Here is a 12,146-nt window from a genome sequence, read left to right as displayed (position 1 = left end):
TTGTTAAAATTGCACAAACACTTACTTTAAAAAAAAAAAGAAAAAAGAAAAGGAAAGAAAAACTGCTAAAAGAGGCCTAGGGAAACAGATATAGTCTCACTTGTAAAAGCCCCAGAGTCCTAAACTGTTGACAAGGTTCTGGCCTTTCCAAAGGAGCCCCATGTTCCTTGCATGTGCTTTTGCATCTAACAGATCCTGATGCAAAGAGAGGGTGGTCTCAGGCAGTGGGTGGGGTTAGAGATCCCCATCTCTTCTAGCCCTCCTCAGGCTGAAGGGGAAGGCCTCCTCCTGGCACGTCAGTCTTCTGCTGGTTCTCTGTCAAGCCAGAGACACTCCAGAGGCACCTACTCTGAGTACTAAATCCCCGCAGGATGCCGGAGGAGGGTGGACACACCCATTCCATTTCCCACCCACCTCCCTCTACCCTGCCACGAATCACACTCACCCTTCACCCCAGCCAGCTGTCCCCCAATGTCCTCCACTGGCTTGAGAAATGCAGAAGTAGAAGAGCAGATTTTTTTTTTTTTTTTTAAAGATTTTATTTATTTATTTGACAGAGAGAGACACAGCGAGAGAGGGAACACGAGCAGGGGGAGTAGGAGAGGGAGAAGCAGGCTTCCTGTGGAGCAGGGAGCCCGATGCGGGGCTCGATCCCAGGACCCCGGGATCATGACCTGAGCCAAAGGCAGACGCTTACCGACTGAGCCACCCAAGCGCCCCGAAGAGCAGATTTTAAATCCCAGCCCGACTGGGGAAATTCAGGCCCCTGAAGATACTCAACACGTGCGTTCTCTTCCTCCTTCTCTCCAGCTAATGGATAGGGACCTCTGGGGGTATTTTCACCTTCCCAGAGAATACGCTCCATTGCTCCAGAATTCCACTGTCCTCTCTGCCTCCACACAGCCTTCCAGCCCAACACTCCATCTCTCATGGAATATTCTTTTTTTTTTTTTTTAAGATTTTTATTTATTTATTTAACAGAGAGAGAGAGCACAAGCAGACAGAGCGGCAGACAGAGGGAGAGGGAGAGGGAGAAGCAGGCTCTCCACCGAGCAGGGAGCCCGATGCGGGGCTCGATCCCAGGCCCTGGGATCATGACCTGAGCCGAAGGCAGCCACTTAACCAACTGAGCCACCCAGGCGCCCCTCTCATGGAATATTCTTGACACTTCAAAGGATCTGGCCAGCACATAAGCCAGTGTGGCTGCATTCTTTAATTAATATTTATTGAGTGTCCCTATTAGGTGCCTGGCAAGCACAGTATGTAGCTAAAATATCTATTTCCTTTCCTCTCCAAGAAAGTACATTCCTGGACAACTCGGGAACGTTGGCAAGCCAAGTAAAGGGGCAGCACACACTGACAACAGCAAATCTGAGTTGGGAGTCAGGGAGGAGATTGAAGCAGTACACAGGGGTCAGCAGATAGGAGCTGGAGTCCTGGGGTCCCAACCCGGCTGTGGGACACCCAGCAGGTAGTGTCTCTTCTTAGAATCTATGTCCACACAAGTATGATTGATAATATCACCCTGTCTGCTTCCTAGGGATCTTGTAGAAACTAGGTGATACCATGTAAGTGATGCCTTTTGAAAAGTTTAATATACTATACGAATTCCAGATGTTTCCTCCCAAGTGAAATCTTTGGTGCCTTTCTTGGTAGACACAAAAATTAGATCAGGTTTAAAAGAAAGGAAACCCAGGGAGGTCAAAATCTGACAAATGCCAGTTTGAGCATCAGTTTAGATTCTGAAGCTCTGATCCAAACTGTGGAAGAGCTCCTTTATTCTTTAAAAAATACTAAATATGTTTATCTTCAGTTATAGGTATGTATATGTGTATTACACCCCCCCCCACACACACACACATACATTTGGAAGAAGGGAGTCCTTTGGAGGTCCCTTTGCAAACACTGGAAGCTGCGTATCTACAAATGCAGAAAACTCTAGGCAGGTACAATACGAATGAATTAGACCATGAATTAATAAAATACAGTTAGGTGTGCAAACTTCAGAATTTTAATTTCATACAATCCTGGCAGACATGTAAATTGGTATGGTCTTTCTGGACAGCAATAGATAATTTGAATCAAGCCTTAAAGGGGGTGCCTGGGTGGTTCAGTAAGTTAAGCATCGGCTTAACCGATCTCAGGGTCCTGAGATCGAGCCCCAAGTCGGGCTCCCTGCTCATGGGGAATCTGCTTCTCCCTCTGCTCAATCAATCAATCAAATCTTTTTAAAAATGTTCCTATTAATAAACAAAATGTGGTCTATACACACAGTGGGATATTATCCAGCCATAAAAAGGGAGGACATTTTCTGACATGTGCTACAACATGGATGAATCTTGAACCCATTATGCTATGTGAAATAAGCCAGTCACAAAAGTACAAATACTCTGTGACTTCATTGAATCCGAGGTACTTAGAGGAGTCAAATTCATAGAAACAGAAAGTCAAACAGAAGTAACAGGGGCTGGGGAGAGAAGCATATGGGGAGTTAGTGTTTAATGGGTACAGAGTTTCAGTTTTGCAAAATGAGGAAAGTTCTGGAGGTGGGTTGTGGCAATGGTTGCCCAACAGTGTGAATATACTTTAATGCCACTGAACCATACACTGAAAAATTGGTCAAGATGGTAAATCTGATGTTATGGATATTTCATCACAATTTTCTTTTCTTTTTAATTTTAAAGATTTTATTTATTTATTCGACAGAGAGAGAGAGAATGAGCGGGGGGGCAGGGAGAGGGAGAAGCAGGCTCCCCACTGAGCAGGGACCCAGACGCGGGGCTGGATCCCAGGACCCCAGAATCATGACCTGAGCCAAAGGCAGATGCTTAGCCGACTGAGCCACCCAGGCCCCCTATTTTCACCACAATTTTAAAAAGTTTTCCTAATTTATGACCCAGTAATCCATCTAGGAATGTATCCAAAGGACATAAACAGAAAAGACAGCAAAGATGTTTGCACAAGACTGTTGACTTAGGTCTTATTTTTGAAAAACTAGAAACAACCTAAGAGCAAAATAATAATAGTAAATAGATTATAGAATGTTAGGAAACACCAGGCAGCCATTAAAAAGCTTGCTTTAGAAGAATATATAATGACACGGCAAAATAGTCATAGAAAGAAGATTCAAAACCATCTACCCGGGGTGATCTCAATTTTGGAATATGCGTACTGGTATATTTGCAAGGAAAACAGATCGTAAGAAAACAAACTAGTGGTTATCTCTGGGTGGTAGGGATTTTAGATGCATTTTTATGTTCTTCTTTATATGTTTCCTAATGTTCTGTGATGAGAATGCATTAATTACTTTTATATGGGGAAAATGATAAATTAATATGAAAAAGACTTCAGAGCCCACAGGAGTATCTCTGGATCCCTACTGGATCCGGGTATGCTGAGGAGGTGGTTGGCACAGGTGATTCCAGTAAGCTCTCCTGCAGATGAATCAGACCTGCGATGCACATTATCTGTCTACAGAGTACCCAGGGCACAACGTGGATATTTGTGACAAATATTTGTGATTAGGTAACTGTGGCCCCACATATTTTGTGCTACTTTGGGGCATCTGTAGCAGTTTTGCTCAAACTTTGGGGATATTTATATCAGCAATTGCCTAAAGATTGTTTGTCAGAAGTAGGAAAGAAACATAAGGTCGGATGTGTATTTCATGCTTGAAGAGGATGTGGTTGACAAGTATGATTCATATGGGTTTAGCTAAAATGTCCAAAACAGTCTTCGTTACATGTTAAATAGAGGTATTGGAAGTTGACCAACTGAAACTATAAAATATATTTGAAGAAAAGCTTCCATTTTCAATGGCAACCAAAAAGATAAAATACTTAGGGAAACCATTCCAAAAATATGCATGATCTATATGAAGAAAATTTTCAAACACTAAAGAAGACTTGAATAAATGAAAAGACATACCCCCTTCTTGGATAGGAAGACTCAGTGGTACAAAGTTGTGAATCCTTCTCAAATTAATGTATAATTTAACTTGATCCCAATAGAAATGCCAGAAGGATTTAAGCAAGGGATATGCAGGGGAACTGACCAGGCTGATAGACTAAGTCTATAGTTTAAAAAATTGAAAAAGCAGGGGCACCTGGGTGGCTCAGTCGGTTGAGTGTCTGACTCTTGGTTCTGGCTCAGGTCATGATCTCAGGGTCGTGAGATCCAGCCGGCCCTGTCAGGCTCCGCACTTAGCAGGGAGTCTGCTTGAGTTTCTCTCCCTCTGCCCCTCCTCCTGCTCATGCGCACACACGCGCACACACACATACACTCTCTCTCTCTCTAAATAAATAAATAAATCTTTAAAAAAGAAATTGAAAAAGCAGAGTGAGGGACAGGGACAAGTCCAACCAAATGTTAAAAAACACTATAAAGCTGGGCGCCTGGGTGGCTCAGTTGGTTAAGCGACTGCCTTCGGCTCAGGTCATGATCCCAGGGTCCTGGGATCGAGTCCCGCATCGGGCTCCCTGCTCAGCGGGGAGCCTGCTTCTCCCTCTGACCCTATCCCCTCTCATGCTGTTTCTCTCTCTCTCTCTCTCTCTCTCAAATAAAAAAAAAAAAAAAAAAAAAATCTTTAAAAAAAACACTATAAAGCTGAGTAATATTCCATTGTGTATATATATACTACATCTTCTTTATCCATTTATCTGTTGATGGACATCTGGGCTCTTTCCATAGTTTGGCTATTGTGGACACTGCTGCTATAAACATTGGGGTGCAGGTGCCCCTTCGAATCATTATTCTTGTATTCTTTGGATAAATGCCTAGTAGTGTGATTGCTGCCATTTGCAACCACGTGGATGGTGCTAGAGGGTATTATGCTAAGCGAATTAAGACAGAGAAAGACAAATACCATATGATTTCACTCATATGTGGAATTTAAGAAACAAGAAGATGAACACAGGGGAAGGGCAGGAAAAATAAAATAAGATAAAAACAGAGAGGGAGACAGACCATAAAAGACTCTTAACTATGGAAACAAATGGAGGGTTGTTGGAGGGGAGGTGGGTGGGGGGATGGGGCAATTGGATGATGGGTGTTTAGGAGGGCTCTTGATGTAATGAGCACTGGGTGTTATATGCAACTGATGAATCACTAAATCCTACCCCTGAAACTAACAATACACTATATGTTAACAAAATTGAATTTAAATAAAAAAAAATTTTAAAAACACTATAAAATTTTAGTAATTAAAATAATGTTTTACTGACACTGGCATAAATAGAGAGATCCATGCGACAGAATGGAGAGGCCAGAAATTGGTTTAAATATATGTGGTTTTGTTCAATTATTTCTCAATAAAACTTTTGAAAAAATATATAGTTTTTTCAAAGAACCCACTTATGGCTTTGATAATTTTCTATGTTATATGTCTATTTTCTATTTTGTTAATTTTCACCCTTTTTTTAGTGTTTTCTTCCCTTTTTGTGTGCTTAATATGTTCTTTTTTCCCCTTACTAATTGAAATCTGCTAATTTGATCACTGATTTTTCGCCTTTCTTCTTTTGTAATATATGCATAAGACTGTGCATGTCTTTCAGTATGACTTTAGCTGTAGCCCACAAGTTTTGACAGTTTATGTTTTCATTGTCATTTCGTTAAAAATATTTTCTACTTTCCATTTTGCCGTAGATTATTTTATTTAATTAAAAAAATTTTTTTTAGGTTTATTTATTTATTTCTTTTAAGTAATCTCTGCACCCAACATGGGGCTGGAACTCAACGACCCTAAGATCAAGAGTCACATGCTCTTCGGATGGAGCCAGCCAGGTGCCCCACCCCGCCCCTCCCCCCACAGGTTACTTTAGATGTAGGTTGCTTGGTTTCCAAACATTTGGGGGATTTTCTAGCTATCTCTTTGCATCTTAGTTTCACAGTGGTCAGAGAACAAACTCTGTATGATTTCAAATATATATGGAATTTAATTTTGTATGGAGATGGTACCTCAAACCAGTGGAGAGAAAATGGATATCCAATAAATAGCATCAGGACAACTCAATGAAGATATGGGGGAAAAGAACACTGGTTATCTACTTCATTCCATATAACAAAGGAAATTTCAGATGGAGCAAAGATTTAAATAGAAAAACTAAAGCTATAACTATATGAGAAGAACATAAGAGGGAATTCTTCTAAAATTTCAGAGTAAGAAAACTTTTCCTAAACTCAGAAGCCTTAAAAGATTGGCAAATTTAGCCTATATAAAATACCCAAATCTTTGCTGGCCCAAAGTACCACGAGCTTGCTCTTACAGGTTAGGTGAGAGGGCAAGTCCTAGGGAGAGGGAGAGTATGTGCAGAACTCAGAACTGTCAGAATTTAGGACTCAGGAAGTTTCATGGCCATGAGAGGAAGGAGGGGAAGAATTTAAAATCCTGGGACATAGGGCGCCTGGGTGGCTCAGTCGTTAAGCGTCTGCCTTTGGCTCAGGTCGTGATCCCAGGGTCCTGGGATCAAGCCCCACATCGGGCTCCCTGCTCGGCGGGAAGCCTGCTTCTCCCTCTCCCACTCCCCCTGCTTGTATTCCCTCTCTCTCTGGGTCTCTCTCTGTCAAATAAATAAATAAAATCTTAAAAAAAAAAAAAAAATCCTGGGACATGAGGAGAGCCAAACCTTTCACCATGTTAGAAAAGCATATGGAGGGGCGCCTGGCTGGCTCAGTCGGAAGAGCATGTGATTCTTGATCTCTGGGTCATGAGTTGGAGCCCCACACTGAGTGTAGAGATTACTTAAAAAAATTAAATCTTAAAAAGAAAAATTAAGAAAAGAAAAGCATATAGGGATCATCATAGCTTGTCCCCAACTTTCTGGGAGATCAGGAACATGTGCTTCAGTCTTCATGGTACAGCCGGGTCAATCAACGCAATCAATTGTGCAGGCCCCTAACTGGATATGTGCTTATAGGTGGCGGAAGCCCTCTAGACTGAGCATACTGGGGTAGCTAGGAGACTGGGTTCCATCTCCATCTAAGTGCTACCACTCAACAAGCCCAGTGACCACAGACACATCCCTAAATCCCAATGGGCCCCAGTTCCTCAGCCGTCAAATAGGGGTGTCATGAGAGGCTGTAGTTAGAAGCACCAACTCTGGAGTCAGACCGCCTGGATTCCAATCTTGGCTCTGCCCCTCACTAGCGATGTGCCTCATATTCACGTCTGTAAAGTGGGTTGACAAGACTGGCACCTTCCTGGTACGATTGTTCTGAGAATTAAAGAGATTAATAATTTGATTAATATATGTAAAGCGCTTAGAAAATACCTGACCTGACACATAGTCCGTGCTCTGTGAGTGTTAGCTGTGGGGTAACTTTCCTCTATCTTATTATTATTTAAATTGAACTGTACTTGAAAAAGACCAACTCTTATGCTAAGAGGTAGATGACTTCATTTGTAGTCAAAGATGAAACTTTAGATCCTGACATAAGAGATGCTGGAAAGTCTTTTTCGTTGGGAATTATGCACTCAGAATCAGGAAGAACTTTAGAAATGATCAATAAAAGAGATCATCCGGCCTGTTTGAGGACTTTCAGGGACTGAGAATTCCCTGCTTTCAAGGAAGACTGTTCCCTTGGCGGATTTTCTAGTTAAAAGACTGAAACCCAAAGTGAGCTGAAGTTTGCCTGCTGATAACTTCCATCCATTCATCCACCTCACGGTAAACATAATGTACTTGAAGACGCTTACTACATCCTCCCCCTCCTCGCCTATGAAGTGAACATGCCCTGTTCTCTCAGGCGATTGTCTCAGATCCCTCACCATCATGGTCACCCTGCTCTGGGGATTCTCAGTTGGTCAGCACTCCTGCTGAAAGTTGGAATGGTACGCAGATCACAGTAGTTGGGGTCTGGAATATCCTAGGCATGAGTGTTGAATGATTGAATAAATAAAGTAGTCCAAGTAGTGACATAATATACCAGAACTATCATCTCCCTTTTATTAACACAGCCTCAGATTATATTAGCATTTTCTTCTTTTTTTTTTTTTTTAAAGATTTTATTTATTTATTTGACAGAGAGAGACACAGCGAGAGAGGGAACACAAGCAGGGGGAGTGGGGGAGGGAGAAGCAGGCTTCCCGATCCCAGGACCCTGGGATCATGACCTGAGCCGAAGGCAGACGCTTAACGACTGAGCCACCGAGGCGCCCCATATTAACATTTTCAAGAGAAGCTTCCAGAACTCATTGGCTTGGGGATGCAGGCATGCTTCCCCCAGCCTCTCCCTCACTGGGGAGATCAGGCTGTAGGACCCACGGACTGCTGCCCACCCCCCTGGGAGACGGCCAAAGAAGGCAGCACTACACCGAGAGAAATGTGAAATCAGAAAACCAGCACCCTAATCACGCCAACACGGAAGCCTGCCAATGACCAACTCAAAAAGCCTGTCCCTCCTGATAGACTGAGGGTTATTGGCGCATTTATTAGTGCTGCCCAACAAATATTTCCCAATACTGAAACGCACTTCCTTGCCTCCTTGAAGTAGGTGTAGCCACCTGACTTGAGAGTGCAAAGTGAGCAGCAGAGCCAGTCTATGGTCGCCGTGTGTGCCCATTTCCCTGCCCTTGGCAATCATGCACACCCACAGATGAAACCCTCTCAGTGGGGGCCTGCAGAGCAGAGCCCCCACCCCTGTGCCCTGCCCCCACCCCCGCACCAGCCAGCCTTCGATGGATGTGGAATACAGGTGGAAAATAAACCTTTGTTGCTTTATCACTGGGGAAGAAGAAAACCCAAGAGGATGTCTACTCCTACCTGTGAAACCAGCCTAATCCCAGGCAGTTTGGAGAACAGAAAATGAAATCCCGTGTATACAAAGCCTCCGAGGCCCAGAGGGTGAAGGTTTAGAGACTGCCATACTTAGCTGTGAGCTCAGGAAATTTGCTTGCCTACCCCAGGCCTCAGCTTTCTTACCAGCAAAAGAAGGAGATTTAGCTTGATGATCTTCCGCTAAGCTTCTTAAGTCTTTTAGATCACACAAAAAGACATTTTTTTTTAAAGATTTTATTTTTAAATAAACTCTACAACCAACATGGGCCTCGAGCTCACAACCCTGAGGTCAAGAGTTGCATGCTCTACCAACTGAGACAGCCAGGCGCCCCAAAAAGACAATCTTAATGCAAGATGTTCTCATCGGGGGAAACTGAGTAAAGGGTCTACAGGATCTCTCTATAGTATTTCTTACAACTGCAGGTGAATCTATATTGCTGTTAAAAAAAAAAAAGTTAAGGGGCACCTGGCTGGCTCAGTTGGTAGAGCATGCAACTTCAGTAGAGGGTGCAATTCTTGATCTCAGGGTTGTGAGTTCGAGCCCCGCATTGGGGGTAGAGATTGCTTAAAAATAAAAAATCTTTGGGGTCCCTGGCTGGCTCTGTCAGAAAAGCATGTGACTCTTGATCTCAGGGTTGGGGATTCAAGCCCCATGTTGGGGGTAGAGTTTACTTAAAATAAATAAATAAATAAAAATACTTAAAAAAAAAAAAAAGATAACCCAACCTTAAAGATGAACTCAGTTCTCAAAGGACGGATTTGTGAGTTTGATGTTATAATTCTGCAAGAGAGAAACCCCTCTAAAAGCCTCCATGGGATGTCCTGGGTATAAGGCAAGCTGGCCCTGTCCCCTGTTCCTCCACCCTGCCCATGACTCTACTCCGCCCATCTCCAGGCCTCCAAAGTCTCTGGAGACCCATTCAACTCCCAACAATGGCAAACCAAGAACTCCCATTCTCCTGCTTAACCTAGCCACAAAAACTAAATATTAAAAAAAATACAAAAATGTAATGCCGTAATAGGTGTCCCTTCACAATGTGAAAACTTTCAGAGGGCTGCATTTTTGAGTGCTGGAATGACAAGTAAATTCTGATTGTCATGCTTTTCACTTTTCTAGATTTTCTTCAATAAAAGAAGTTATGGAAACAAAAAAAACCTTTATTTAAGGAAACCATACAACTCCTGGTCACAGCGGCAGCCTGGTGAGCCAGACGGCTAGAGGACATGACCGAGACAAGAACCTTTAAGGAGCATTAGCCTGGTGACCCTGGGCGAGTCGCTTTATCCCCGTGCGGCTCAGCGTCCCCTTCGCTGGACCTCACGGCAGTCCTCTGATGGCCCTTTGAGGTCAGAGTTCGGGACAGAGCTGCGGGCAGACTCGTCCTTCTATCTCCAGCGCAGACTTTGTCACACTGTAACAGAGCTCGAATCACCAACATTTCCCCCAGCCCCGATTTTCCAGGACCTAAGCACACAATAGCATCTGAGGAATCTGAAAGACTAAGACTAGTCTGACTAATGACTACAGGGTGACATTTTTTGGTGATCTACAGACACAGTACAGTAGTTGGAGATCCTCTCTAACAGTGGGCAAACTGAGGCACAGATGAATACAGGTTTGGTGTAAGGTCACCTAGGCTGGTGCTGGTACGGCCCTTCCTCAAGGTTCCCTCCCCGAAGATGTGCCTGTGCCCAGACTTGCCAGTGGGTTAAGAATTCTTACAGCTCTGTAGAGCCGTCCAGTGGAAAACCCTCGTTAGCAGGGATGCGCACAACTATTAGACCACTCTAGATTTTTGCCCTCTGGGGGGAAGAGAGAGGCATGGTGGTCTTTTCCAGCTCTAAAGTCTGAGGTTTGAAAATAGGTAGATTTTATCATTTGTAAATGTTTTATTGCTGTATAACTTACAGAAAAGTGCATGGATCATAAGCATACATCTTGGTGAATTTTCACAAACTGAACACATCCATATCACCGGCTCCCGGGTCGAAACCCAGAACACTGCTAGCACCTCGAAGCTCACTCATTCAGATTCTGCCAGCCTCCCCCAACACCGATAACCGCTCTTCGGACTCCTCACACCTGAGATTACTTTTGCCTGCTGTTGAACTTTAAATAGATGGGATCACTACATTACTTTTTTTTTTAGGATTTTAAGTAATCTCTACAACCAACGTGGGGCTTGAACCCACAACCCCGAGACCAGGAGTCCCAAGCTCCACTGACTGCCAGCCAGGCACCCCTAATGTGCTTTCTTTTTAAGCAACTAAAAATGTATGTTTACCTGCAGAGGAATTTCAAGACGGCGGTGTTTTTGGTTTGGGCAACACGCAGCAAGCGGCTTTAAAACCACCCTATAGAGACCATGAAATGATTTAAAAACCAGATTATTTTACTCTGCCTGATCAACTCACCAGGTCTGTCGCAGCGGTCTCTCTCAGGGTGTCTGGGCCCCATCGTTAGCCCATCCCCTTCTCCTTAGGACACCTAAGTCCTGTGATATTAAAACCCGAGCCAGACCAGTTTTTGTTTTGTTTTGTTTGTACTTTTTCTTTTAGAACAGTTTTATGTTTCTTATTTTTTTTAAAGATTTCTGTGTTTGAGAGAGAGAGTGAGAGAGCACGAGCACGAGCGGGAAGGGCAGAGGGACAGGGAGAGAGAAGCTCAAGCAGACTCCATGTTGAGCGCAGAGCTAAACGTGGGGCTCGATCTTACGACCTTCATATCAGGACCTGAGCTGAAGCCAAGGGTCGCACCCTCAACCGACAGAGCCACTCAGGTGCCCCAGAACAGTTTTAGATTTACAGAAAAGTTGCAAAGAGAGTGCAGACAGGTCCCATATATCCCATACTCAATTTCTTCTACTATTAACATCTTAACGTTACTATGGCGCCATTTGTCACCAGAACTCAGAAACTGCACTGGTATACGATATACTACTGTTAGCTAAACTCCATACTTCATTCTGGTTCTGCCAGTTTTCCCTAACATCCCTCCCCCTTCCAGGATCCACCGAGGATACCAGCTTATATTTAATCCTCGTGTCTCCTTAGGCTCCTCTGGGTTGTGATAGCGTCTCAGATTTTCCTTGTTTTTGATGACCTTGACAGTTTTGAGAAGTACTGGTCAGGAATTTTATAAGATGTCCCTCACCTGGGTTTGTCTGATGTTTTTCTCATGGTTAGACTAGGGTTTGGGGGAGAGGTGAAGTGCTGTTCTCATCACATCAGATCAGGGACGCATGCCAGTAATAGGACTAACCACTAATGATGTTGACCTTGGTCACCTACCTGGGGTAGTGTTTGCCAGGTATCTCTACTGCAAAATTACTCTCTCTTACCATCCTTTCTATACCACATCCTTGGGAAGCA

This window comes from Halichoerus grypus, chromosome 13, assembly GCF_964656455.1.
Source record: "Halichoerus grypus chromosome 13, mHalGry1.hap1.1, whole genome shotgun sequence".
NCBI classification, from domain to species: Eukaryota; Metazoa; Chordata; class Mammalia; order Carnivora; family Phocidae; genus Halichoerus; species Halichoerus grypus.
Note: the sequence above shows the minus strand (reverse complement) of the source record.